Genomic DNA, 14968 nt, shown 5'->3' with positions numbered 1-14968 from the left:
ATATTATATATACATGTATGTAGTATATACATATACTGTGGATGTATAGTACATGTATATACATATACATATCTATACAGTATATCTACATATACATACATATATATGAGGCCCATTGAGGAGTTAGTATATACAGTATATGTATATACTACATACATACTATATGTAGTATATATGTCTATATCATATATGTCAAGTATAGTATATATAGTGTATGCATGTACTATATAGATGTATATATGTATATATACACGTATATACATAGAATATATGGAATGCTACTCAGCCATTAAAAACAATGAAATCATGTATTTTGCAGCACCCTGGATGGATCTGGAGGCTATTATGCTAAGTGAAATAACTCAGAAAGTCAAATACTGCATATTCCCACTCATAAGTGGGAGCTGAACAACAGGTACACATGGACGTAGGGAGGGGGAGAGCAGACCTTGCTGACTACAAAAGGTGGGAGGGTGGGGAGGGGGTGAAGTTTGAAAAATTACCTACTGGGTACAATGTTTACTATTTGTGTAGTGGGTACACTAACAGCCCAGACCTCACCTCTACACAATATATACATGTCACACATCTGCACTTGTACCATCTAAAACTATAAAAATAGCAATTATTAAAAGAAACTAAACTTAAGATTTTTTTCCTTATAATCATGGGGTCAAAAGATTGGTTCCAGCTGGAAAAAGTAATTACCTACAGTGACGTAAATAGTGAATGCCAGAGGGTAGAAGACAAAGCGTTACCTTGGATGGGCCCTGAGGGTTCATTGACCTATAAAGGATAAGCACCAGGAGAGAGGTATGGAAAATAGTAGATTCTCAAAGTCAGCCCTTTCTAATTGATTTTCTCCTTTTCTTCTTTCCTTCCTCCTCTACTTTTCCTCCAGTCCTTCGTTCTTTCTTCCCCTTTTTCTTTCTATTCCAACAAGAAAAATTAGTTTAGGATTTATTATAGGCCAAGATTTACACTAGGTATTTACACTATATTAACTAGAATCCTTAGTCGAAAGGAGTTTATATATAGCTGGGTAAACAAAGAATTAGACACCTTTAAGATAGTGAGGAAAACACCGTGACAGAAAAAACACGGTGCTACAGATGGAGGAGGAGCAGTGTTTAACCTTTATTCGAGAGCTTCGGAAGGTTTTTATGGAGAAGAGTTACTGATATTGAGGTCAATGAGTTCCAAAAGCAATATATGGCAACTAGGGGGTGGTAGATAAAGAAGCCCAGAGGAAACTGAGAAATCGGTTTCTTTTTCAAAGCTATGAGTAGTTAAATAGGATCAGAGAGAGCAGTGCTGAAAGATGCCCACAGAGGAGTTAGCAGATAACGGTGACAAATGGGTGCGTGTGCAACCTGATGGCTCCATTGGCAAATTGACTAACTGGAAACTGAAGTCCCTGGAATCCTCTTCTTTCTGTATTTCTGGGTTGTGGTTGTCCTTTTGGGCCACTAAGTTGTGCTAGGTTGGGAGATGGAAGTGAAGTATCTGCATCACACTCTGAAGGTCATCATTCATGGCAGGCAGTGACAGACAATGAGACAGAAGGCTTTTCATTTTTCTTTTCTGCTCTGCGTGCCCTGTTCTTTTCGACTATTGACTCTGTAGCAATCCCGGCTGATCACCAGAAGCTTTGCCGTAAACCCAGAGGCAGGTGATAGTTGGTGACACCCAACAAATTCCCACAGACGACCATGTCTGACCCTTCAGGTTCTACTCCCGCGTCTGGGCAGGTCCAGCTCTGAGCTTCCCCCAAGCTCCAACTCATTCACATTCTCCTGAGCTGGTGAGTGACTTGTTTTGTTTTTCACATTTTCCTTATTAGAACTTTACTTTTCAGTTTTTACCACAATTTTTATGATCTAATTTATTAATGCAGAATATTTTATAATTCTATTCTGCTTCCATTAATATAGTTGGTGATACTAAGAGTAGCTCTAGGGCAACATAACTTTAAGGATAAGAAAGTGAAATGAATTCTTTGGATACTCTGATGAGGTTAAAGGGCATCAGTGACCATGTTGCAGGGGCACAGGAGGCACTGAGGGCCCTTCCCAAGCAGTGACAAAGCTCTTGATTAAATTTTCACCTGTGAGAACCTGTCAACATGTGCCTTTGGAAACCAACTCCATCATAGTGAATTTCACCAAAAATAAGTAGAATGGAATTAATTGGCTGCTTGCAAACATCCTAGAGATCTTGGAGGAAAAAAAAAAAAACAGGTAAAATTGCATGGATTTAAAAATCTCAATTCTAGGTCCAAAATGTACCAGAAAGCTATGAGATTGCCCTAAAAGCAATCTGATCTCTAGCTACAGGACTGAGATTTCTATAAGCTGAACCTGAAGTCTAATCTAGTGGGTGGCCAGATTGCCATGAAAATTGGATCAGTGCAGCTAAGGATGGGAGCAGGTGGGAAGGTCCCTATGAACTGAGGACCTCAAACATTCTGCTGAGCCTCTTCTGCCCACAGAAACAGCCTTTTCTCCTGTCTGAGAACATTAGCCAGCCCTTGCCTGAGAAAGCTGGAATAGCATTCTCTGAAGTAATCACCTGAGGAGAGTCTTAGGATCATTCTTTGGGCCTTCTTTCACCAAATCTCATCGCTTCTAGTCCAGAAATTTCCAGATTTCCTCAACTGATGGCTACCTTAGCATCTCTAATGTTTTGCAGTGCCCCGGGCCAAATGAAATACCCAATAATTCTGTTCATGAAGTTTACCCCTCAATATTTATTGATTTATTCATTTATTTCTTTTTATTTTGTTATTACTTAAAAGAATACTACACATAAACCAAAAGAAAAAATAATTGTATTTCATTCTTAAGCAACCACAAATATTTGCTAATGGCACGTGCACACCTAAAATCTCAATCTAGAAACACGGGACACCATGGGAGGCTGCAGCATGATCTCATGCTGAAACTGGACATACACCAAGCGAGTCGTTCCCATGGAGTCTGACAAACATTGACTATCTCTGTATTTTCCTTAAAATATCCTGTAGAACCCTTGTAAAGGTATTGTGGTACCCTGGGGCAGGTTGATGCACAGTCTGGGAACTGTAGTTTTAAACCTATTACCAGATTCAAGTCCAAGCATTTCCCAGAGAAACAGGAAAAAAGTGTGACCCAGGAGAAAATGAAGTATATACAAAGGAGTTGCGAGACTTGGCCAATTTACATTGACAGAATTGGGAGCTACCCAGGGAAGGGAATCCTGAGTGTATTCGATTACACCCTGCCCAAACTGCTCTTGGTGTAGACCACTCAGTTTAGGGTGTTTTGTTACATTTCCATCAATTACCAGAGGCATTAGTAGAATCAGTAATGTTATTATAAGATTTGTTTTAGCAGGACCACATTGGCTTTAATCTGGAAGATGTATTGGAAGCAGAGGGCAAGATGGGGCACATGGGAATCAGTTAAGTCTCGAAGAAAAATGGTCAAGGGCATACTTAGGCAACAGTCAGCAAATATTCATCAGAGCAATTTGCCACCCATTGGAAATGTGGGATTGTCTTAGTCCTTTGAGACCACCATCACATAATACCGTTAGGTAACTTATAAACAATAGAAATTGGCTTGGCGTGGTGGCTCACATCTATAATCCCAGGACTTTGGGAGTCTGAGACAGGCAAATCGCTTGAATCCAGGAGTTCAAGACCAGCCTGGGCAATATGGTGAAACCCTATCTCTACAAAAAAATTAGCCCCTGTAGTGGTGTGTGCATGCAGTTTCAGCTTTTGGGAGGCTGATGTGGGAGAATCACTTGAACCCAGGCAGTGGAGGTTGCAGTGGGCCAAGATCGCTCCCCTGCACTCTAGCCCCCATGACGTAGCCAGACCCTGTCTCAATGGAATGAGGCAAGGGAAGGGGAGAGGAGGGGAGGGGAGGGGAGGGGAGGAAGGTACTGCTCACAGTTATTAAACCTGCAAGTCCAAGACAAGGCACGAGCAGAATCGGTGTCTTGAGATGGTCTGTTCCTCATGAGTGATGCCTGCTGTGTCCTCAGGCAGGGAAGGGATAAATAGGCTCCCCAAGTCTCTTGCAAAAAGACACTCATCCATTCATGGGGACAGAGCCCTTATGACCTAATCACCTCCTAAAGGCTCCACTTGTTAAGACCATTACACTGGGGATAAGGTTCCAGCATTGGAATTTGGGAGGGACACCAACGTTCAAATCATAGCAAGAGTAAATGAGTCTTAGACTCTGCTCTCCGGGTTTACACTTGGCTGGAAAAATCAAGTATTAGACCACTAGATAAGCAATTCAGTTGATACAGGGGACATTTTAAAATGGCGAATACATAGACAAAAGCAGTATGGATTTCAGTCTTAGTAATGTTTAATCTGAGGAATTGACATGTAATCTGGGATCTTAAGATCAGAGACTTGAGGAATTGGCCTGATAAAATATGCGGTGGAGTGCAGAGGAAGTGTGCTTGAGTCTTAGGAGAGCCTGGTGTCCCTGCAGCTGGGTGGGTGCGGAGCCACTTCTAAGAAAAGGGCATGCAGCAGTTTCTAAAAATCACTTCTGTGGAATTCTCGTTTTCCCAAACATGCCAAATGACTGAAACTTATGACTATAGTAGTTTTTCTGTGACTTGAGATCTTACTTAATAGTATGCAGACTCAGAGTTTTTGAGTGGATTGTATATTGGCTTTATTTCCTATCTAAATGAGTACAGGAATATCCTCTGTGTCCTTACCCATATGCCTTCTTGTCATATTAAAAATACTGGCAGTCATTTGTATGTCTCATCAATCTCCCCCATTAATTCACTCAGAGCTAGTGCTAGACAGCAGATGGGCAAAAATGTGCTCCAACCAGTCAGCCCCTCCCTGAAGACGGGGGCCGTTAGCATCCCAAGCCCAGGATTGTTAATTACCCGGTAGGGCTAGTAGATTGCGGCCTGCTTGGAAGACGGGAGGTTTTGAATGTCTGTTCACAGGTTTATGAAGCAATGAGTGTCTTCTCTTGGACCCTCCTGGTTCATGGTGTCTTTGGGCTTCTATTTCTTTCTCTAATCAGTGTAAGTGTTGTTTTGTGTCTTACCTTCTGTAGTGAAAGGGCACTTCAACCAGTATTCAGGCATCCTCAGGTTGCATTCACACTCAACCTTCATATAAGATTGGAATGCATCGTCTTAGTACTTATGGAGCAGACTTTGGAACTAAATAAGGGAAGAGGGAATGGGGTCAGGCTCTCCTAGTCCTCTCCATTCGGGAACCCAAATAGAGGAGATAGAGCTGCAAAGTTCTCACAGGAGGTTGATTAGTATCACCTCAAAACTTACGGACTAAATTTCTGAAAAAAGAAAAGGTTCCATTTTGGGGAGAGCTGATGGGAAGTGTCCTATGCGCAAGACGTTGCCTTTGTCCAAGATGATGACAGGCTGCTTGGAAGGATCTTTATCCGCTTCACTTAGGGTACTCCTTGAGCTGAAAGGGGTTGAGTACTACAGTACTTTGTCACCTTTCCATCTCCCAACCCAGAAAAGCATCTCAATTATTTTTTCAGAGGTCAATCAAAATCAAGGGGAATGCTTGAATAAACCAGTTTACCTGAGAAGAATTACTAAGACTAGTTACTGTGGTGATAAATCAATCAGTTATTCAGTCAGGTTTTCTTGTTTGTCTGTTTTCCTCCTTCTAAAAGTATTTAAAGACACCTTGGTTGCCAGGCACTGACTCTGAATTAGTCACTGAGGGCCTGAGAGAATCCATTCATTGCTTCATTCAAAGCTCTGAGTGAATTAATAGGGGAGAGATTGATGAGACATACAAATGTGCCTTCATCCCTTCCGTGAGCAGCTTCCTATTATGACACACACACTTTTTATTTAATGAAAGAAAGAGCAGGCTGTACCTTGCTTGTATTCTGCAATGAACTGAGAATTATTCACAAGCCAAGGATTTGCTGTCTGAACTGCAGCAATCCGAGAGCACATACAGTAGAAACTTTTAGTTCTGCATCTGTGTGACTTTGATAAGCTCACAAAATATTCTCATCTTCTATTTCTTTAGCTGTATAATGAGGATAAAATAACACTTGTGTCATAGATTTGTGTTGTACAGTGAATGAGATGATGCAATTAAAGTGCTTAGCATGGTGGCCAGCACAGGCAGACTGCTTAGTGAACACTAGTGTTGCTCTGATACACACAGAGGCAAAGCACATTAAAACAACATGGTTCTCACTTCACCTTTGAAATGCACCACATCTTTTGCATTGTTCCCTGATGGCTTTCATGAGCAGATGGTTCTAACCCTTAGATTCCAGAGACTGATACCGAATACTGAGTCTTACTGAATGAGAAAATAGTAAGAACTGGCGATATGGTTTGGCTCTGTGTCCCCACCCAAATCTCACCTCGAATTGTAATCCCCATGTGTGGAGGGAGACAGGTGATTCGATCATCTGGGCAGTTTTTCCCATACTTTTCTCATGATTAAGTGAGTGAGTTCTCACAATATCTGGTGGTTTTATAAAGGATTCTTTTTTGTTTTGGATTGTAGAAATTTATTAAAATTAGAAGACATTGTTTAATTAATCTTCTTGTGCCATGAGACTCCATCAGGCTGTCTGCAAAGACTACTGGGAGGCTGAGGATCACTTGAACCCGAGAGTTTGAGGCTGTAGAGAGCCTCAAAGGATCACTGCACTCCAGCCGGGGTGACAGAGTGAAACCCTTTCAAGGGATAATTTAAACGGGGATTCTTCCCCCTTTGCTCTCACTATCTCCTGCCACCATGTGAAGAAGATGCCTACTTTCCCTTCCGCCATGATTGTAAGTTTCCTGAGGTCTCCCCAGCCATGTAGAACTGTGAGTCAATTGAACGTCTCTCTTTTATAAATTACCCAGTCTCGGGTATTTCTTTATATCACTGTGAAAAACTACTAACACAATTGGCAAACAAGCAAATGAATCCTAAATATATATAGCTTTTAAAAGAAGGCATTAAGAGAGCACATGATTGACTCATGCTTCTCGGGGCTTTCTTTTGGCCTCCAAGGTGAAGAAGGAAGAATTATTTGCTCTAAGCAACTGGGCATGCTTGTAGGACCAGACATAAAATTGGACCAGACATAAAATTGATCAAATGTCTGATGAGAAACTATTAGAGTAGAGGTTAAGTCAGTCTTAAGGCCAGCAGGGGCTAGGACATAGGTTAAAATCACACAGTACAGAGACTTCGAGATTCGGGTCTTCTCTACTTCCCTTCTTCCCACTCTTCTCTCGTAATGCATTGGATCACGTGTCACCTAGACCGCCTTCTGAAACTCAATACAACCTTCCTCATATAGCATTTGACAGGGATTCTCTTTCCCTAGTTTAAAATTAAATTTCATCTGTTTTGCCTCAGGCTTCTCCAAATTTTTATTAGCGCTCTGCTTCTCAGCCCTGTGGGAAGCCATATTTGGAGTTCGGGTTGGATTTCTGTGGAGGAGATGGGATGAAGCAGGCAAGCCAGGAGGCTATCACAAGTGGCAAATCCTGGGACATTTGGAATAAAAGCAGATCACCAGAATACCTGTGAATGTCAGAAGTTTGAACTAAAAGGGAGGTAGAAAACATTGCGTATTTTACTATTTGGCTAGGTCTGGTTGGCCAGCAGGAAAGGTAGCCTGTTAAATGTACAGCCATCTCCCGAGAAGGCATCTGGGGAAGACAGCCTGATCTTCTCGTGGCCCTAGCCGGCCGAAGAGGATCCTGGAAAGGCAATAAAATCATCATAGGCAATGGAGGGATGGGATCGATAAAGGAGTCTCCTATGTAACTGAATCATAAATTAATAATGGAAATAAAACACAGCATAATAAAAATGATCATTTCTTGCATACTTACTGTCAAGTAGTATACCAACAGCTTTGGAAAATATTACTTTTTTTAACTTTTCCTCTATGAATTATTGTGTGGAGATTACTCATACTCTTGATGTTTGGTTCTTCTGTATTTCCTGCACGTGTGAACCGACCAACCAGCTTCTCTCAGAGTTTCTTTGTAGCCATTGGAATAGTTATAGCCAATTGAGGAGAGAAGCTGTGCGTCATTTCCAAGCACAGGCAATTAAGAACAAGTGCAAAATTCTCACATGATGTGCAGTGGTATCTTTTTTTTTTTTCTTAGATGGAGTCTTGCTGTTGTTGCCCACACTGGAGTACAGTGGCGCGATCTCAGCTCACTGCAACCTCTGCCTCCCGAGTTCAAGCAATTCTCCTGCCTCAGCCTCCCAAGTAGCTGGGATTACAGGCGCCTGCCACCACGCCTGGCTAATTTTTTTGTATTTTTAATAGAGATGAGGTTTTACCATGTTGGCCAGGCTGGTATCGAACTCCTGACCTCAGGTGATCCGCCCGCCTCAGCATCCCAGAGTTCTGGGATTACAGACATGAGCCACCGTGACCAGCCGTGCAGTGGCATCTTTTGATGGAGGCAGCCTGGATCTCAATGTTACCATGCAGAAGGCAGGTGCTCTTGGGGTATTCTGACCCACTTTGGAGGTTAGGAGAGTAAGAAATGAACATTTATTGTGTTAAGTCACCAGGATTATGAGGTTTGTTTATTACAGCAGCAGAGCCTTACAGTCTCGAGTAATGGAAAAAGAAGCAGGCATGGTGCAGGGAGGGTAAAGAATGAGCCTAGATCAGAGATTAGAAAATCGTAGGGCCAGGTTTTGAAATCAGGCTAGTATGACCCCCACATAGCCAAGTGCATAATTAATATGTTCTCCTGGCTTCACTCAGATAGGGGACCTGCTCAGTCTCCAGGAGTCAAACCAGAGCAAAAGCTTCCCAGGGAGCAGGTCTGCAGACACAGATGGCTGCCCATGCACATATGTACAAGGCCCATGGGAAGAAGCTGTTCCAGCAATTCCCCACCTCCCCTCCCACAGTTTGATGACTTCTCTCATTGGTTTAAGCTCTTCGTATTTTATGTTCGTCTTAGAAATAATTTATAAAATATGAATTTACATCACTTGCTGAGCTAATAGATTATAATAAACATGAGTAAATTATTGCATGTTTATTGTAGCTTGGAAGCAGAAATAATAGTCAAAATATTGGAGTATCAGTGAAGTAGATATACAACCAATCAGAATAGACCATGGTTTGATATTTTAAGTACAGAATACCTTGTTTGATCCTGTAAGTGCATACTGGTAGGGTGTCAGCACTCCTTAGAAAAATTTCAAAGTCATTACTCTGATGTTTATCCCAAAATAGCAGTGGATATACTGAATATGTAGATCCAAACAGAAGGTTAATGACTCCAGGATAAACTTGACTTTTAAAAATTAGCTTGCTTTTTGTTAATTTTTAATATGAATATCTGATCATCTCTTGTTATTTTCTTTTTTATGTTAAAAGTCTATTGCAAGAAGAAAACATTTTGTATAATTGACAATGTTGGTTATTTGAATTCTTATTAATTACAATATTAGCAGCTTTGGATATATCTGGTAAATATTAAATTGTTATGCATGTTGTCTGCAAAAATTTTGAGGAATATCTTAACTTCTTGTGTTAAATACATAGACATGTGAAACTTCAACACTGTGTGTGTGTGTGTGAGTGTGTGTACACATACAAACAGTCTATTTTGGAAGTACTTATAATTTAATATTGTAATTATGTAACAGTTTATCTTTTGTCACTTCAGAATGATCTTTATGTGATCAAATAAAGAGTAACATTTCAACCTAGCAATTAAAAAATAGTTTGGCTCTTTCTAAATGGAGAACCTTGTTCTGTGAGGCTTAATATGAGAGCATTGCTGCTTCTCTCAAAGTCACCAGAAGTCCCTCTGGAATATGCTGGTGCCATCCATGCTGGTTGACCTTTACCATGTACTTTTTTAGACTGGCAATGAGACCAGGCCAGGCAGGTGGCAGAGATTGGGTGTCATTATCTCCATGAACTTGGTGCTCACTGGGGAGGGTGAAGGGAGCCCTTGCTTTAGCCTTGCCTGGATCACATTACATAAACAGAATTTGGCTACCTTCTTCCATAGGAGCATCTGCTGTACGAATGGTCCCTCGTGTGCCCATTTTGTTTTGTCCAAGACAGTGATCATGAGTAATGGATCGGGGTGAGCCTGCTAATGCATGATGTAATTGTCAGAGGGATTTAATTATCAGCACATTACATATGGGATTATTGTGCAGTGCCGTCTCCAGCTTACTCTCAGGCAATTTAGAATGAGCATGAACCACAGGAGGGGGAGTCCTTCAAAAAGTCACCAGTAATACATTTGCTCCTCTCTTACCTAAGAGCTTGGAATAACCATGACTTATTTTACTTGCTAATTTTAATAGAAAATCTATAATAGATTTCTGTTCCTTATGCATCATCCCATCTCTACATAAAAGCCATTCATCTATCATGCAAGGGTTTTTGCAAACTACTGAGTGTTGAGGATATTCACTCATTGAGTGCTAGCCACTCAGGCACGGACTCTGTAAAAGCAATAATTATCAGACATATTTTTATTCTTCTGGCAACAGGCCCTGTGAATAATGAAGTATGGCCCTCTGGTTTTAAGATGGGTTAAAGAAAGGCGTAGTGAAGCCGTCAAATTATACCTTTACCTAACAAACTAAAATTATTATTGATATCAGTTATTGAGATCAATTAATTATCAGATTATTTGTAAAACACAGAAGGCAAAATGCTATACTTACTGTAATTGAAGAAAATTTATTTTAAATTGAATGTTATATACTAAACTAGCTATAGCATATAGTTGTATAGGTATTATACATATATTAAAATACTTGCATTCATAATCATGAAATCCATTATATGGATGAGGGAACAGATTCAGGGATGTTAGGTAACTTCTCAGGGACATGCAATAAGAATTTATATAAAAGAAGTGAAGACAAGGCCGGGTGTGGTAGCTCACGCCTGTAGTCCCAGCACTTTGGGAGGCCGAGGTGGGTGGGTCCACTGAGGTCAGGAGTTTGAGACCAGCCTGGCCAACATGGTGAAATCCCATCTCTGCTAAAAATACAAAAGAAAAAAAAAACTTAGCCGGCCATAGTGGCCGGCACCTGTAATCCCAGCTACTCAGGAGCCTGAGGCAGGAGGATCGCTTGAATCTGGGAGGCAAAGGCTGCAGTGAGCTGAGATCACGCCACTGAACTCCAGCCTGGGTGACAGAGCAAGATTCCATGTCGAAAACAACACCACCACCACCACCACCACCAAAAAAAAAAAAAACAAAAAGCCAAAGTGAAGACAAAAGTCAGAGATTTAGATTAAAGATTGTTAAAGATTAAGGAAGTTAAGGAAGTAGTTAAGGAAGTGAAATATATACGATGTATTTTTTTTTTAACCTATGTGATTAACAATTAACCTGTCAGCTCTGGGATTCAGAGTTTCTGCTTCACAATCTACAGGGTTCCCAGCCACGTTCAGGGTCCAGCAGCCTGCACAGTGGAACCACTTCATCTTCATCTGTCCTCCGCTTGATCTCTCCTGGGTGTCTACATTCTGCTCCCACACCGACAGCCCCGCACCCGACTTCTCACACAGGCTTCCTTCTATCCACGTTTGCCAAGACCCTTTCTCACACCACTCCATTAGTGTTCTCCTCTCTGTTAAGGTTAGGAAACCATTGTTAGCAACACTATTGGGTATACGCTTTCGCTTTATAAATTATTAAAATTATGTTCTCAAAAGAATTTCTAATTCATGATAATATAAAAATATTAACCTGAATTCCAAAAAGCTTTATGAGTCCAGTTTTCATTTTTAAATGGCTATAAATATGCAGAAAAATAAGTTTATTTTTAAATTATTCTAGATTATAGCATTTATATTTCTACAATAAACATGAACTATTTTATAAATAATTTTTAAAAACCTTCTTGCCTCCAATATTTAATAAAATTGGAAAGCAATTTACTTGATGTGAAACCTGATAATTTTCTTATATCTTTCTGATAGATATAACTATGTATCAGTGTATGTATATATGCATGTGTGTGCTTATGTGCATTAGCTGTAGTTGTCTGATAGCTGTATGAGGAAAATCTGATATTACATAAACTAAGGATTTTTTTTCTTAAATCAGAAACTACTTGACCTGACCCGTAATTGTAAATTTTCTGTATAATTTACAAGTCCAACATTCAAATGATTGTTTAATTTAGATTTACATAAAATTAACTCTTTGTTTTAGAATAACTTCCCTGTTTTCTTTAAAAATCAGATTTGAAAGATAATTATAATTTTTTTGGCATACAAATATTTTTACATTGTTCTTTTAATATTTAATATTGACCTCATATTCCTTTTTAACTGAAGGTGTATTGTATTTAAACTATTTCTTATTAGAACTCATATTCCAAGTTTCTTTTTTGTTTTTGGTTTTTTTTTTTTGGCTATAAATCAGTTTCTCATTTGTGAGCACCAGAAAAGTAAAGTCTGTTTTTTAATCATTTTTAGTTTTTCAACATCAAATGGACTTCCTGATATGTAGTCAGCCTAGGTTGATTTTGGATTTTGTTTTCCCTTTATCAAGTCAAAAGTTTGTGAACAAAATAAGACCAGTTCCATGTCACTAATTATTACATGTCATTAATCTTCAGCTTTCAAAATCATGCATTCCTTTTTTTTTCAACATTTTTATGTGTCATCATTTCTGCAACGTAAGTCTTCCTCATTGGTACTTCCTTATCCTCCAGGAACCACTCCGATCTGGGGTAAGAATGCTGTGGATGAAATTCTAGATGATCTGAAGCCTCACCACTGACTTGCTATATGATTTGGGCCAAGCCAATCTCGCTGAGCTGCCAATCATCTGGAAAGGTAATATTAACATCTTTGTACCTAACCCCCAAATTCTTAAAGGTATACAATAAGTTAATGTTTATGAAAGAAGTGTTATAATCCCAAATATGTTATATAAATGCAAATTTTAGTATCTTATTTTATGCCAATATGTAATTTAATTGTTGTTCTTTCTGAGTGTTTGAAATTATCAAATGTATTATATTGCACTGTTTTATCCTATCTGTACAATAATCACATTAATGTGATAATGTAAAATTTAAATCTTTTTTATTATGTATCTTTTCTATTATATGATTATAACATAACTTTTATTCTCACAAATTCAATACTTTCAGCCAAATCTTTAGGCACATTCTAGTTTCTTAGGATATGTGTGTGTGTGTATGTGTGTCTGTGTTGTGCATGTGTGCATGAGTGTTCTTCATCCTCTTTCAAACTTAGAGTGATTTTTTATGAAAACTATAATTAAGGGGCTTCAACAATTTTTAAAAATCATTTTCCAACTTCAGGAAATATTTTCTGTTGAGAGAGAGAGATTGAGGATATCATTCTGTTCTATTTTTATAAATCACTAGTTACAGAAAATTGTTTCCAACTTTAGATAGTCCCTCAATAATAGGGTGAAGTTAAGGGAGAAAAGCTAGAAAATCAACAGAAGGACATATTTGGTATTACCACATGGCTTGCTTTTTGTAAGGGCATCCCCAAAGTCACGGGGAGGTCACCTGTAACACTAGGGTGTATTTTTCTGAAGACGTTGTGCTGTATTAAAGATGGCTCAGCCAGAAGCTTGGTATCTCCTTCCCGTTCTTTCACTAAGTAGCTGTGAGATCTCTGGTAATATAATTAGTCTTCCTGGGTTTTGACTGATTTATCCAAAAAATAAGAAGACTGGACTACACAATTCTAAAAGTCCTTTCAATTCCAGCAATCTAATAATAATTCTATGACTACTTTAGGGCAAAAAGGTTTTTTTGTTACAATAATCCATAAAGGCCCCAAATGACTCTCTGATGCAAGCCTCCTGGTAACCATTGTCTTTGAATATTTCTATAGATAGGGGCTCACAAGGTGACTTCCTACCATCTAAGAGTCAGTCAAGGAGAGATACAGGTTTGGAATCAGTTGGTAATTCCATTTCATGGGCTAAATTTATCTGTTCTTTTAAGAATTTTTTCTTTTATAGTATGAGAATGTCACATCTGAGCAAAAAAAAAAAATTGGCTTGAAATGCTATTCACTTTGATATTAAAAATCAAGATTTTTAAAAAATCCCACAGAGTGAAAAGTAGAGCCCTGGTAAAAATGTCCACATTTGACCTTGGAAAATTGGTCTGTGTCCTCAATGGCCTATTTTTTGTCTATTAAACAGGGAGTAAAGTCTTCTTTCCTCATAAATTTTTTTCCAGAAGCAACCATCTAAATAACAAATTGACTTAATATAATACAGTAAACACCAACAAGCACAGTGAGGATGATGGAGATGGATCATCTCTCTTAGGTCTCCGTGCTAATTCTCAGTTCTCTTTTGCCATGTGCAAATCAAAACAGCCATCTGATGATTACCTTGTCAGTTCAACAAACATTTATTTGAGTATTTGCTATGTACCAGGTACCGTGTTGGTGATGGAATTAGGAGTTCTCTCCTCTAGAAGGTCATGAATATATAACCCTCATTTTCATATCAAAGTTCATAGTCTCATCCAAGCTCTTAAAGCCCACACATACTATTTCATGAAACATTAATTTGGTGGTAGGCATCTCTGAAAAATCACAGAGTATTGAGACAGAAATATCCAGAAAGAAAGAATAAAGAGAATATAAGTTTCTAATATGCATTCAAAGTCAAATTCAAGAAAAGAATTAAAAATATAATCCACAGAGCCATAAAAAGGAATGAAATCGAGTTCTTTGCAGCAAGATGGATGGAGCTGGAAGAATTAAGCTAACCAAATTAATGCAGGAACAGAAAACCAAATATCACATACTGTCACCAATAATCGGGGGCTAAACTTTGGGTACTCGTGGACATAAAGGTGGACCCAGTAGACATAGGACACATAAAGGTGGACAAAGGGCTCAGGGACGACAACCCTGAGCAAGGGTTGAAAACTATTGCTCAGTATCTGGGTGATGAGATC

At 39.1% G+C, this 14968-nt stretch overlaps 1 long non-coding RNA gene across 3 annotated transcripts in view; it reads left to right on the top strand.

Annotated features, from left to right (window-relative positions):
• Positions 1-377: 377 nt before the first annotated feature.
• Positions 378-14968, top strand: part of LOC103881159 — a 51795-nt gene continuing 37204 nt past the window's right edge. For all 3 annotated transcript variants that reach the window (XR_004178166.1, XR_004178167.1, XR_004178165.1), the window contains exons 1-3: positions 378-415; positions 902-1804; positions 12719-12842. This is a non-coding gene — a long non-coding RNA (uncharacterized LOC103881159). The remainder of the gene's footprint in view (positions 416-901; positions 1805-12718; positions 12843-14968) is intronic.

Source organism: Papio anubis, chromosome 14 (assembly GCF_008728515.1).
Source record: "Papio anubis isolate 15944 chromosome 14, Panubis1.0, whole genome shotgun sequence".
Classification (NCBI taxonomy): domain Eukaryota; kingdom Metazoa; phylum Chordata; class Mammalia; order Primates; family Cercopithecidae; genus Papio; species Papio anubis.
This window is presented reverse-complemented; position numbering and strand designations above follow the sequence as displayed.